The sequence below is a fragment of the Phyllobates terribilis genome, unplaced genomic scaffold (genome assembly GCF_046119375.1).
Source record: "Phyllobates terribilis strain yellow unplaced genomic scaffold, ASM4611937v1 Scaffold_2555__1_contigs__length_124301, whole genome shotgun sequence".
Taxonomy (NCBI): Eukaryota; Metazoa; Chordata; class Amphibia; order Anura; family Dendrobatidae; genus Phyllobates; species Phyllobates terribilis.
The window spans coordinates 40,057-51,965 of record NW_027365312.1 but is presented as its reverse complement, the minus strand read 5'-3'; positions in this window follow the sequence as shown (position 1 = coordinate 51,965).

Below are 11,909 nucleotides of genomic sequence, written 5' to 3'. Positions count from 1 at the left end.
AGAGACGATACCTTTCCCTCACTGCCCATTGGGTAAATGTTGTGGAGCCAGGTACAGATCTTGAGTGTGGCGCTGTACGTGTTCTGCCAACTCCAAGGATTACAGGAATCCAGTCTGTACACATTGACTCCTCCTCATACTCCAGTTCCTCTGAATCAGCGCTGCAGGAGCCGTCACGGTCTACCTCCACATCGACCCGTGAACGGTTATCTGTTATGGTGACCAATATGAGCACAGCCGTGGCCAAACGTCAACAGGCCGTATTAAAATTAATTTCTTTGGGGAATCGAAGCCACACAGCGCAGGAGCTCTGGAATGCCATCAAGCAGCAGAGCGACGTGTGGTTTGTGCCAGCGAATCTCCAGCCAGGCATGGTAGTGTGTGACAATGGCCGAAATCTGGTGGCAGCTCTGGGCCTAGGCAACCTCACTCACATCCCATGTCTGGCACATATGCTCAACTTGGTCGTGCAGAGTTTTTTGAGGGACTATCCGGATCTTGATGCACTGCTTCACAAGGTCCGCATAGAGTGCGCTCACTTGCGGCGTTCCAGCAATGCAAGATCACGCATTGCAGCTCTGCAGCGCCGATTACGTCTTCCGGAACATCGCATCATATGTGACCTACCCACCAGGTGGAATTCAACGTTACATATGTTGGAGAGGTTGTGTGAGCAGCAGGCAGCAGTAATGGAGTACCAGCTGCAGCAGGCGCAAACAAGTTGCAGTGCGCGCCGTTCACACTTCACCACCACTGAGTGGGCCTCTATGAAGGACATTTGCCACGTTTTGCATGCCTTCGATTATTCCACGCGGATGGTGAGTGCAGATGATGCACTAGTCAGCATGACTATCCCCCATATCTGCCTGCTTGAAAAAACACTGCAAGCACTAAGGGACGAGGTTTTGGAAGAGGTGGAGGATGAGGAGTCACAAATGCCATCTGCTTCTCTACAGTTTGCGCAACGTGGTTCCTCACAAAGGCCTAGGCAGGGGACACTCTGTGAGGAGGATGAGGAGGAGTCAATGGATGAGGAAGACATCTGTCCAGAGGAGGGAGGTACACAATGCTCTAGTAGTCAGTATCTAGAGCGAGGGTGGGGTGATGCAGAGCAGGCAGAGATCACGCCTCAAGCAGGGGACAGCGTTTCTTGGCCAGTTGGCAGTCTGCAGCACTGTCACGCTGTCTCTGTATACTGGAGGTAGGGGGCCTAAGCTGACCCTAAGCTGGGGCCCTGACTAATCCCTCAACCTGGAGGTACTGTTAAAGGTACAGAGGTCCAGGCCGCCAACGTAACCCCTACCTCCTGAGGATCCCTGCACCTAAGTAATCTAGTCCTGAGAAGGACCCCGATCACAACAAAAGGGGACAAGTAATAATATGCCCACACACAGTACTTAGACGAACGAGACAGTACAAGGGAAAAACCAAAACCACCTTGCATACAAAAACTACACAACTACAACAGAGGGAACACCAACGGGAAAGGAGATAAATGATAAAGCGAGGAAGGGAAAAAACACTCCAAATACACTTATCTCTGAAACTCCAAAAACCACGATCCGCTCTGTTAGTCTGCATGAAATGCTTTCACCGACACTTCCCTAACAGACCAGCAGGCATTTGAAGGAGTCTCACTACAGCAGCATTGATTGCAGCTGGGCGAGGCTGGACCTCGTCTAGCACAGAGAGAGAGAGAATTAACTCCCTCACTGCCGAAAAACACAAAGCACCAAAAAGTCAGCTGCGAGAAGTCAGGCTGTGTAATCGTGACGATCTTCGTGACGACACACCCGTGACAGTACCCCCCCTTCTACGAGGGGCCTCCGGACCCTCAGGGCCAGGTTTATCCGGGTGAGTCGTGTGGAAGGCCCGAACTAATCGGTCTGCGTTAATATCCGATGCAGGAACCCACATCCTCTCCTCAGGACCATACCCTTTCCAATGAACCAGGTACTGAAGGGACCGGCGATTAAAGCGTGAATCGATGACCCTCGATACCTGGAACTCCAAGTTACCCTTGACCACCACTGGAGGGGGAGGTAAAGGTGACGGTACCACCGGCGCCACATACCTCTTAAGCAACGATCTGTGGAACACGTTGTGAATTTTAAACGTAGGGGGGAGGTCAAGACGGAATGCCACCGGATTAATAATAGAACTGATTCTGTACAGCCCGATGGACCTGGGACCCAGTTTCCAGGAGGGAACCTTAAGTTTTATATTCCTGGTAGACAACCATACCCGATCGTTCACACTTAGGTCCGGACCAGACACTCTCCTCCTATCAGCCATACGTTTGTATCGGTTCCCCATAGTATTCAGATTCTTCAGCACCCCTCTCCATACTGAAGCGAGTGATGAGGAAAATCGTTCCTCCTCAGGAACCCCCGAAGAGCCCCCCCTACTGAAAGAACAAAACTGGGGGTGAAAACCATATGCCCCAAAAAACGGGGACTTACCAGTGGACTCGCTCCGCCTATTATTAAGAGCAAACTCTGCCAGAGGTAAGAAAGAAGCCCAGTCCTCCTGGTTCTCTGACACAAAACACCGGAGATATGTCTCCAAGCTCTGGTTCATACGTTCCGTCTGACCATTGGTCTGAGGATGAAAAGCCGCTGAGAACGACAAATGCATCCCCCGCCGTGCACAAAACGCCTTCCAGAACTTGGACACAAACTGAGACCCCCGATCAGACACCACATCAGAGGGTACCCCGTGAAGCCTCACAATCTCCCCAATGAACACCTGCGCAAGAGTTTTAGCATTAGGGAGAGCCGGAAGAGCGATAAAATGTGCCATCTTGCTGAACCTGTCCACTACAACGAGTATGACCGTTTTACCCGAAGATGGAGGGAGGTCCGTAATAAAGTCCATAGACAGATGAGTCCAAGGACGCTCCGGGATCTTCAAAGGTAAGAGGGCCCCAGACGGACGGGTATGTGAGGTCTTAGAGCGCGCACAAACCCCACAGGACGCGACAAAAGTTACCACCTCCTTATGTAAGTTAGGCCACCAAAACCGACGCGAGAGGAGATCCACAGTTGCTCTACTCCCCGAGTGTCCTGCAAAAACTGAGTTATGGTGTGCCTCGATCACCTTTTGTCGCAACTGATCTGGAACAAACAGTCTCCCCGGAGGTCCAACAGGGGCGTCCCCCTGAGCCTCCAATACCTCCTCCTCCAGCTCAGAGCATACTGCCGAAACCACCACCCCCTCCTGAAGGATAGGAACCGGGTCGTCCGTATTCCCGGCCCCAGGGAAACTACGAGATAAGGCATCCGCCTTTACATTTTTTGACCCAGGACGATATGTAACGACAAAATTAAACCTGGTAAAAAACAATGACCACCTAGCTTGTCTGGGATTCAGACGTTTCGCGGACTCCAGATATAGCAGGTTCTTGTGATCGGTGATGACGGTGACCGGATGGACTGCCCCCTCCAAAAAATGGCGCCACTCCTCAAAAGCTAACTTAATGGCCAAGAGTTCCCTATTGCCGACATCGTAATTCCTCTCAGCGGACGACAATTTTTTAGAGAAAAAGGCGCATGGATGCCACTTACCAGGGGACGAACCTTGTGACAATACTGCTCCCACCCCTACCTCGGAAGCGTCTACCTCTACAATGAATGGCTGTGACGCATCAGGTTGAATGAGTATGGGTGCCGAGGCAAAACATTTTTTCAAGGAGGAGAATGCTTGACAAGTCTTGTCAGACCACCTAGAAAAATCCGTCCCCTTTTTAGTCATGTCTGTGAGAGGCTTAACTATGGACGAGAAATTACGAATGAACTTCCGGTAATAATTAGCAAACCCCAAGAAACGTTGTAGTGCCTTAAGATTCTCTGGCCGATCCCACTCAAGAACTGCCCGCACTTTCCCAGGGTCCATACGAAAACCGGACGCTGAAACCAGGAAGCCTAAAAACTGGAGTTCCTGTACGGCGAACACACACTTTTCCCATTTGGCATACAATTTATTATCCCGCAAGATCTGTAACACCTGCCTAACGTGCTCCTGATGAGACACCAGATCCGGCGAGTAAATTAAGATATCATCCAGATATATGACAACAAACTGTCCCACCAGGCGGCGAAAAATGTCATTAACAAAGTGTTGGAACACCGCCGGGGCATTAGTCAGACCGAATGGCATGACAAGGTTCTCATAATGCCCCTCCGGAGTGTTAAACGCCGTCTTCCACTCATCCCCCTCCTTCATCCTAATCAGATTGTACGCCCCCCTGAGATCCAACTTAGAGAACCATTTGGCGCCCACGATCTGATTAAAGAGATCGGGAATAAGTGGGAGCGGATACGGATCTCGGACCGCAATCCGATTAAGTTCACGGAAATCCAGGCAAGGGCGTAGGCCTCCATCTTTCTTCTTAACAAAGAAGAACCCCGCAGCCACCGGTGAAGATGAAGGTCTAATATGCCCCTTAGCCAGACTTTCTGAAATATAATCCTTCATGGCCTGCCTCTCAGGACCAGAAAGGTTATACAACCTAGCTTTAGGTAACTTGGCCTCAGGGAGCAGTTTTACAGAACAGTCATACTCGCGATGAGGAGGTAGTTCCTGACACCCTTTCTCAGAGAATACATCCTCAAAGTCCGCCAGAAATGGAGGTAAGACCCAAGGAGTAACCGCACCGATGACCGTGTTCATGCAGTTTTTATTACAGAATTTACTCCATTGGCTTATCTCTCTGGTTTGCCAATTAATAACCGGGTTATGCTTAGTTAACCAAGGAAGGCCCAACACTATAGGAGTGGGAAGACCCTCCAACACGTAGCAAGACAACAGTTCTTTATGTATCACCCCCACTTGAAGTTTTACGTCATGAACAGCTTGCAAAAAACTTCCCTGACCGAGAGGCTTGGCATCGATCGAGAATATGGGGATGGGTTTAGCCAACTCACTCAATCGCATACCTTGAACCCGGGCAAACCGAGCATCAACCAGATTAGCCCCGGCCCCACTATCCAGAAGAACAGATATCCTCTCAGTTCTCGTACCCACCACCACCTCCGCCGGTACGAGAAACTGAGACGAACCTAGGGACGAAATACCTACTCCCAGATTGCCGTCCACCACACAACCTGGGATCAACAGTTTTCCGACGACTCTTCACTCTGCAAGGGACGGGATGGACACCCACCAATAAAATGTCCCTTTCTCCCGCAGAAGAAACACCTTCCTGTCTTATGGCGCACCACCGGTCCCCTCCCCCGAAATGATGTCCCTCCTAATTGCATAGGCTCCTCTGGACTGACCAGGGGAACCACCATATGAGGGGACCTTGTAGGAGGTGGAGTCATCACAGGGGGTAGAGTTATCCCGCACCTCTCCCGAAGCTGTCTGTCAACGCGAATAGCAAGGGCCATAACGGCTTCCAGTGACGCGGGAGAGTCATACTGTGCCAACACATCCTGTAATTTGTCAGATAAACCTTGACAAAACTGGCTCCTAAGAGCCGGGTCATTCCACTGGGTGTCCGTGGCCCACCTACGGAACTCCGAACAGAATTCCTCCGCCGGACGATCTCCCTGCTGGATCCTACGTAACTTAGACTCAGCAAGGGAGATCCGATCTGGGTCATCATATACGAGTCCCAGAGCAGCGAAAAACCTATCCACTGACTGGAGAGTCGGGGAGCCCGGGGGAAGAGAGAACGCCCAAGATTGTGGGTCCCCTTGTAGGAGCGAGATGACAATTCCCACCCTTTGTTCTTCACTCCCCAATGACCGAGGCCGCAGCCGAAAGTACAACTTGCATGCCTCCCGGAAAACATAAAACTTGTCCCGCCCCCCAGTGAACCTGTCAGGGAGAGCTACTTTAGGTTCTGGTCCGGCTTGCTCCTGAGGATACAAAACCTTGGACCTAACGTCCGCCAGCTCCATGGACAAACTCTGCAACTGCCGAGCTAGACCGGCTACTGGATCCATGGTAGCTGGAGAAAAACTAAGGGGTCGGTGAAAATGTCACGCTGTCTCTGTATACTGGAGGTAGGGGGCCTAAGCTGACCCTAAGCTGGGGCCCTGACTAATCCCTCAACCTGGAGGTACTGTTAAAGGTACAGAGGTCCAGGCCGCCAACGTAACCCCTACCTCCTGAGGATCCCTGCACCTAAGTAATCTAGTCCTGAGAAGGACCCCGATCACAACAAAAGGGGACAAGTAATAATATGCCCACACACAGTACTTAGACGAACGAGACAGTACAAGGGAAAAACCAAAACCACCTTGCATACAAAAACTACACAACTACAACAGAGGGAACACCAACGGGAAAGGAGATAAATGATAAAGCGAGGAAGGGAAAAAACACTCCAAATACACTTATCTCTGAAACTCCAAAAACCACGATCCGCTCAGTTAGTCTGCATGAAATGCTTTCACCGACACTTCCCTAACAGACCAGCAGGCATTTGAAGGAGTCTCACTACAGCAGCATTGATTGCAGCTGGGCGAGGCTGGACCTCGTCTAGCACAGAGAGAGAGAGAATTAACTCCCTCACTGCCGAAAAACACAAAGCACCAAAAAGTCAGCTGCGAGAAGTCAGGCTGTGTAATCGTGACGATCTTCGTGGCGACACACCCGTGACAAGCACATGGTTGATTTCATGCTGCAGTGCCTGAGAAACGACCGCCGCATCGCCCACATTCTCAACACGGCTGATTATTGGGTGTCCACCCTCCTAGATCCTCGCTACCGGGACAACTTACAAAGCCTCATAACACCGTTGAACCAGGAGCGTAAAATGCGGGAGTACCAAGTCGCACTGGTGCATTCCATCATGTTCTCCATTCCAACCGAGAGCAGTGCTGCTAGTGCTTTACAAAGCAGCTCAGTGCGTCGAGGCAGTGGAGGAAGCTCTGCACAAAGAGGGAGCAGAAGCAGCGCCTCAGCACAAGGCAAGACCAGTAAGGTCGAAATGTGGCAAAGTTTTGTGTCCCCGCCGCCACAAATGTCTACACCATCACAGACGGCTCCAGTCAGCAGGAGGCAACGTTTCCGTCAGATGGTGACAGACTACATGTCTTGCCCTCTTTGTGTACTCCCAGACGGCTCTTCTCCCTTCAAGTTTTGGGTCTGTAAGCTGGATACATGGCCAGAGCTTAGTCAGTATGCATTGGAGGTACTAGCTTGCCCTGCTGCTAGTGTATTATCGGAACGCGTCTTTAGTGCCGCAGGTGGTGTACTAACAGACCGTCGCATGCGACTATCCTCCGATAACGTTGACCGGCTTACTTTTCTCAAAATGAACAAGGCCTGGATCTCTCATGAATTTGCCAGTCCTCTTCCAGAATAAATAATTAGTTGGCAACAGTATCCAGGTCTCCTGTTCTGTTCATGTTTCTACCACCTGAACTGTAATCCCTGAGCTCCAACACCGCCAGTTGGCGCTTGGAAGTGCCGTCTGCACAGTCAACACTTGCTGCCGTGTTATTGGGGTTCAGTAACGTCAGCTGTTCCCCTGCTGTGCGGACGGCAATTTCTCCTGCTCTGTCCACATCCACTGTACTACTGATTTAAAACCTCCTCCAAATACACCTCTGGCTCCTCTGTTTTCAGTATTATCCCTGAGCTCCAACACCGCCAGTTGGCGCTCGGAAGTGCCGTCTGAACAGTCAACACTTGCTGCCATGTTATAGGGGTTCAGTAACGTCAGCTGTTCCCCTGCTGTGCGGACGGCAATTTCTCCTGCTCTGTCCACATTCTCACTACTACAAATTTTAAAGTTGCTCCAATTACACCTCTGGCTCCTCTGTTTTCAGTATTATCCCTGAGCTCCAACACCGCCAGTTGGCGCTTGGAAGTGCCGTCTGCACAGTCAACACTTGCTGCCATGTTATAGGGGTTCAGTAACGTCAGCTGTTCCCCTGCTGTGCGGACGGCAATTTCTCCTGCTCTGTCCACATTCTCACTACTACAGATTTTAAAGTTGCTCCAATTACACCTCTGGCTCCTCTGTTTTCAGTATTATCCCTGAGCTCCAACACCGCCAGTTGGCGCTCGGAAGTGCCGTCTGCACAGTCAACACTTGCTGCCGTGTTATTGGGGTTCAGTAACGTCAGCTGTTCCCCTGCTGTGCGGACGGCAATTTCTCCTGCTCTGTCCACATTCTCACTACTACAGATTTTAAAGTTGCTCCAATTACACCTCTGGCTCCTCTGTTTTCAGTATTATCCCTGAGCTCCAACACCGCCAGTTGGCGCTCGGAAGTGCCGTCTGCACAGTCAACACTTGCTGCCGTGTCATTGGGGTTCAGTAACGTCAGCTGTTCCCCTGCTGTGCGGACGGCAATTTCTCCTGCTCTGTCCACATTCTCACTACTACAGATTTTAAAGTTGCTCCAATTACACCTCTGGCTCCTCTGTTTTCAGTATTATCCCTGAGCTCCAACACCGCCAGTTGGCGCTCGGAAGTGCCGTCTGCACAGTCAACACTTGCTGCCGTGTTATTGAGGTTCAGTAACGTCAGCTGTTCCCCTGCTGTGCGGACGGCAATTTCTCCTGCTCTGTCCACATTCTCACTACTACAGATTTTAAAGTTGCTCCAATTACACCTCTGGCTCCTCTGTTTTTAGTATTTACCCTGGGCTCCAATACCGCTAGTTGCTGCTCAGAAGTGCCGTCTGCACAGTCAACGCTTGCTCCAGTGTTATTGGGGTTCAGTAACGTCAGCTGTTCCCCTGCTGTGTGTCCGGCAAATTCTCCTGCTTTGTCCACATCCACTTTACTACTGATTTAAAACTTGCTCCAATTACACCTCTGGCTCCACTCTGTTTTTAGTATTTACCCTGGGTTCCAGCACCGCCAGCTGGTTCTCGGCAGTGCCTTTGGATTAGGTGCCTCCTTCTCGGTATCCAAGTTCCACCAACGTCTGCTGGTCCTTGGTAGTGCTTTCTGGCACAGGTACCTCCTGCTTAGTAACCGAGTTCCAGTACCGTCAGCTGGTCTTCGGCAGTTCCATTGGCTCTTGTACCTTCTGCTACCCATCCGGGTTCCAGTACCGTCAGCTGGTCCTCGGTAGTTCCATTTGCTCTTGTACCTTCTACTACCCATCCGGGTTCCAGTACCGTCAGCTGGTTCTCGGCAGTGCCTTTGGATTAGGTGCCTCCTTCTCGGTATCCAAGTTCCACCAACGTCTGCTGGTCCTTGGTAGTGCTTTCTGGCACAGGTACCTCCTGCTTAGTAATCGAGTTCCAGTACCGTCAGCTGGTCTTCGGCAGTTCCATTGGCTCTTGTACCTTCTGCTACCCATCCGGGTTCCAGTACCGTCAGCTGGTCCTCGGTAGTTCCATTTGCTCTTGTACCTTCTACTACCCATCCGGGTTCCAGTACCGTCAGCTGGTTCTCGGCAGTGCCTTTGGATTAGGTGCCTCCTTCTCGGTATCCAAGTTCCACCAACGTCTGCTGGTCCTTGGTAGTGCTTTCTGGCACAGGTACCTCCTGCTTAGTAACCGAGTTCCAGTACCGTCAGCTGGTCTTCGGCAGTTCCATTGGCTCTTGTACCTTCTGCTACCCATCCGGGTTCCAGTACCGTCAGCTGGTCCTCGGTAGTTCCATTTGCTCTTGTACCTTCTACTACCCATCCGGGTTCCAGTACCGTCAGCTGGTTCTCGGCAGTGACTTTGGCATGGGTACTCCCTCCTGCCCAGCCTGGTTCCAGCACGCCAGCTGTTTCCGGGTAGTGTCAACGTCACTTTGCCTCCAATGCGTTGTCCTGTCGTACTGCGGTCGGGTTAGCCGACTCTATGGTGCCTGCAGTTTAGGTGACTCCTATGTGGGCTGCGGGATCTGGCAATGAAGGCTGGTTCCATAGTGCCAATAGGACAAGCACCCCCTGTAGGACTGTGGGTTTTGGTAACTGCGGCCGGCTCGCGGCCTTGAACTTTTTTTTACATGGGTACCTTCTGCTACCCATCCGGGTTCCAGTACCGTCAGCTGGTTCTCGGCAGTGCCTTTGGATTAGGTGCCTCCTTCTCGGTATCCAAGTTCCATCAACGTCTGCTGGTCCTTGGTAGTGCTTTCTGGCACAGGTACCTCCTGCTTAGTAACCGAGTTCCAGTACCGTCAGCTGGTCTTCGGCAGTTCCATTGGCTCTTGTACCTTCTGCTACCCATCCGGGTTCCAGTACCGTCAGCTGGTTATCGGCAGTGACTTTGGCATGGGTACTCCCTCCTGCCCAGCCTGGTTCCAGCACGCCAGCTGTTTCCGGGTAGTGTCAACGTCACTTTGCCTCCAATGCGTTGTCCTGTCGTGTTGCGGTCGGGTTAGCCGACTCTATGGTGCCTGCAGTTTAGGTGACTCCTATGTGGGCTGCGGGATCTGGCAATGAAGGCTGGTTCCATAGTGCCAATAGGACAAGCACCCCCTGTAGGACTGTGGGTTGTGGTAACTGCGGCCGGTTCGCGGCTTTGAATTTTTTTTTACATGGGTACCTTCTGCTACCCATCAGGGTTCCAGTACCGTCAGCTGGTTCTCGGCAGTGCCTTTGGATTAGGTGCCTCCTTCTCGGTATCCAAGTTCCACCAATGTCTGCTGGTCCTTGGTAGTGCTTTCTGGCACAGGTACCTCCTGCTTAGTAACCGAGTTCCAGTACCGTCAGCTGGTCTTCGGCAGTTCCATTGGCTCTTGTACCTTCTGCTACCCATCCGGGTTCCAGTACCGTCAGCTGGTCCTCGGTAGTTCCATTTGCTCTTGTACCTTCTACTACCCATCCGGGTTCCAGTACCGTCAACTGGTTCTCGACAGTGCCTTTGGATTAGGTGCCTCCTTCTCTGTATCCAAGTTCCACCAACGTCTGCTGGTCCTTGGTAGTGCTTTCTGGCACAGGTACCTCCTGCTTAGTAACCGAGTTCCAGTACCGTCAGCTGGTCTTCGGCAGTTCCATTGGCTCTTGTACCTTCTGCTACCCATCCGGGTTCCAGTACCGTCAGCTGGTCCTCGGTAGTTCCATTTGCTCTTGTACCTTCTACTACCCATCCGGGTTCCAGTACCGTCAGCTGGTTCTCGGCAGTGACTTTGGCATGGGTACTCCCTCCTGCCCAGCCTGGTTCCAGCACGCCAGCTGTTTCCGGGTAGTGTCAACGTCACTTTGCCTCCAATGCGTTGTCCTGTCGTATTGCGGTCGGGTTAGCCGACTCTATGGTGCCTGCAGTTTAGGTGACTCCTATGTGGGCTGCGGGATCTGGCAATGAAGGCTGGTTCCATAGTGCCAATAGGACAAGCACCCCCTGTAGGACTGTGGGTTTTGGTAACTGCGGCCGGCTCGCGGCCTTGAACTTTTTTTTACATGGGTACCTTCTGCTACCCATCCGGGTTCCAGTACCGTCAGCTGGTTCTCGGCAGTGCCTTTGGATTAGGTGCCTCCTTCTCGGTATCCAAGTTCCATCAACGTCTGCTGGTCCTTGGTAGTGCTTTCTGGCACAGGTACCTCCTGCTTAGTAACCGAGTTCCAGTACCGTCAGCTGGTCTTCGGCAGTTCCATTGGCTCTTGTACCTTCTGCTACCCATCCGGGTTCCAGTACCGTCAGCTGGTTATCGGCAGTGACTTTGGCATGGGTACTCCCTCCTGCCCAGCCTGGTTCCAGCACGCCAGCTGTTTCCGGGTAGTGTCAACGTCACTTTGCCTCCAATGCGTTGTCCTGTCGTGTTGCGGTCGGGTTAGCCGACTCTATGGTGCCTGCAGTTTAGGTGACTCCTATGTGGGCTGCGGGATCTGGCAATGAAGGCTGGTTCCATAGTGCCAATAGGACAAGCACCCCCTGTAGGACTGTGGGTTGTGGTAACTGCGGCCGGTTCGCGGCCTTGAATTTTTTTTTACATGGGTACCTTCTGCTACCCATCCGGGTTCCAGTACCGTCAGCTGGTTCTCGGCAGTGCCTTTGGATTAGG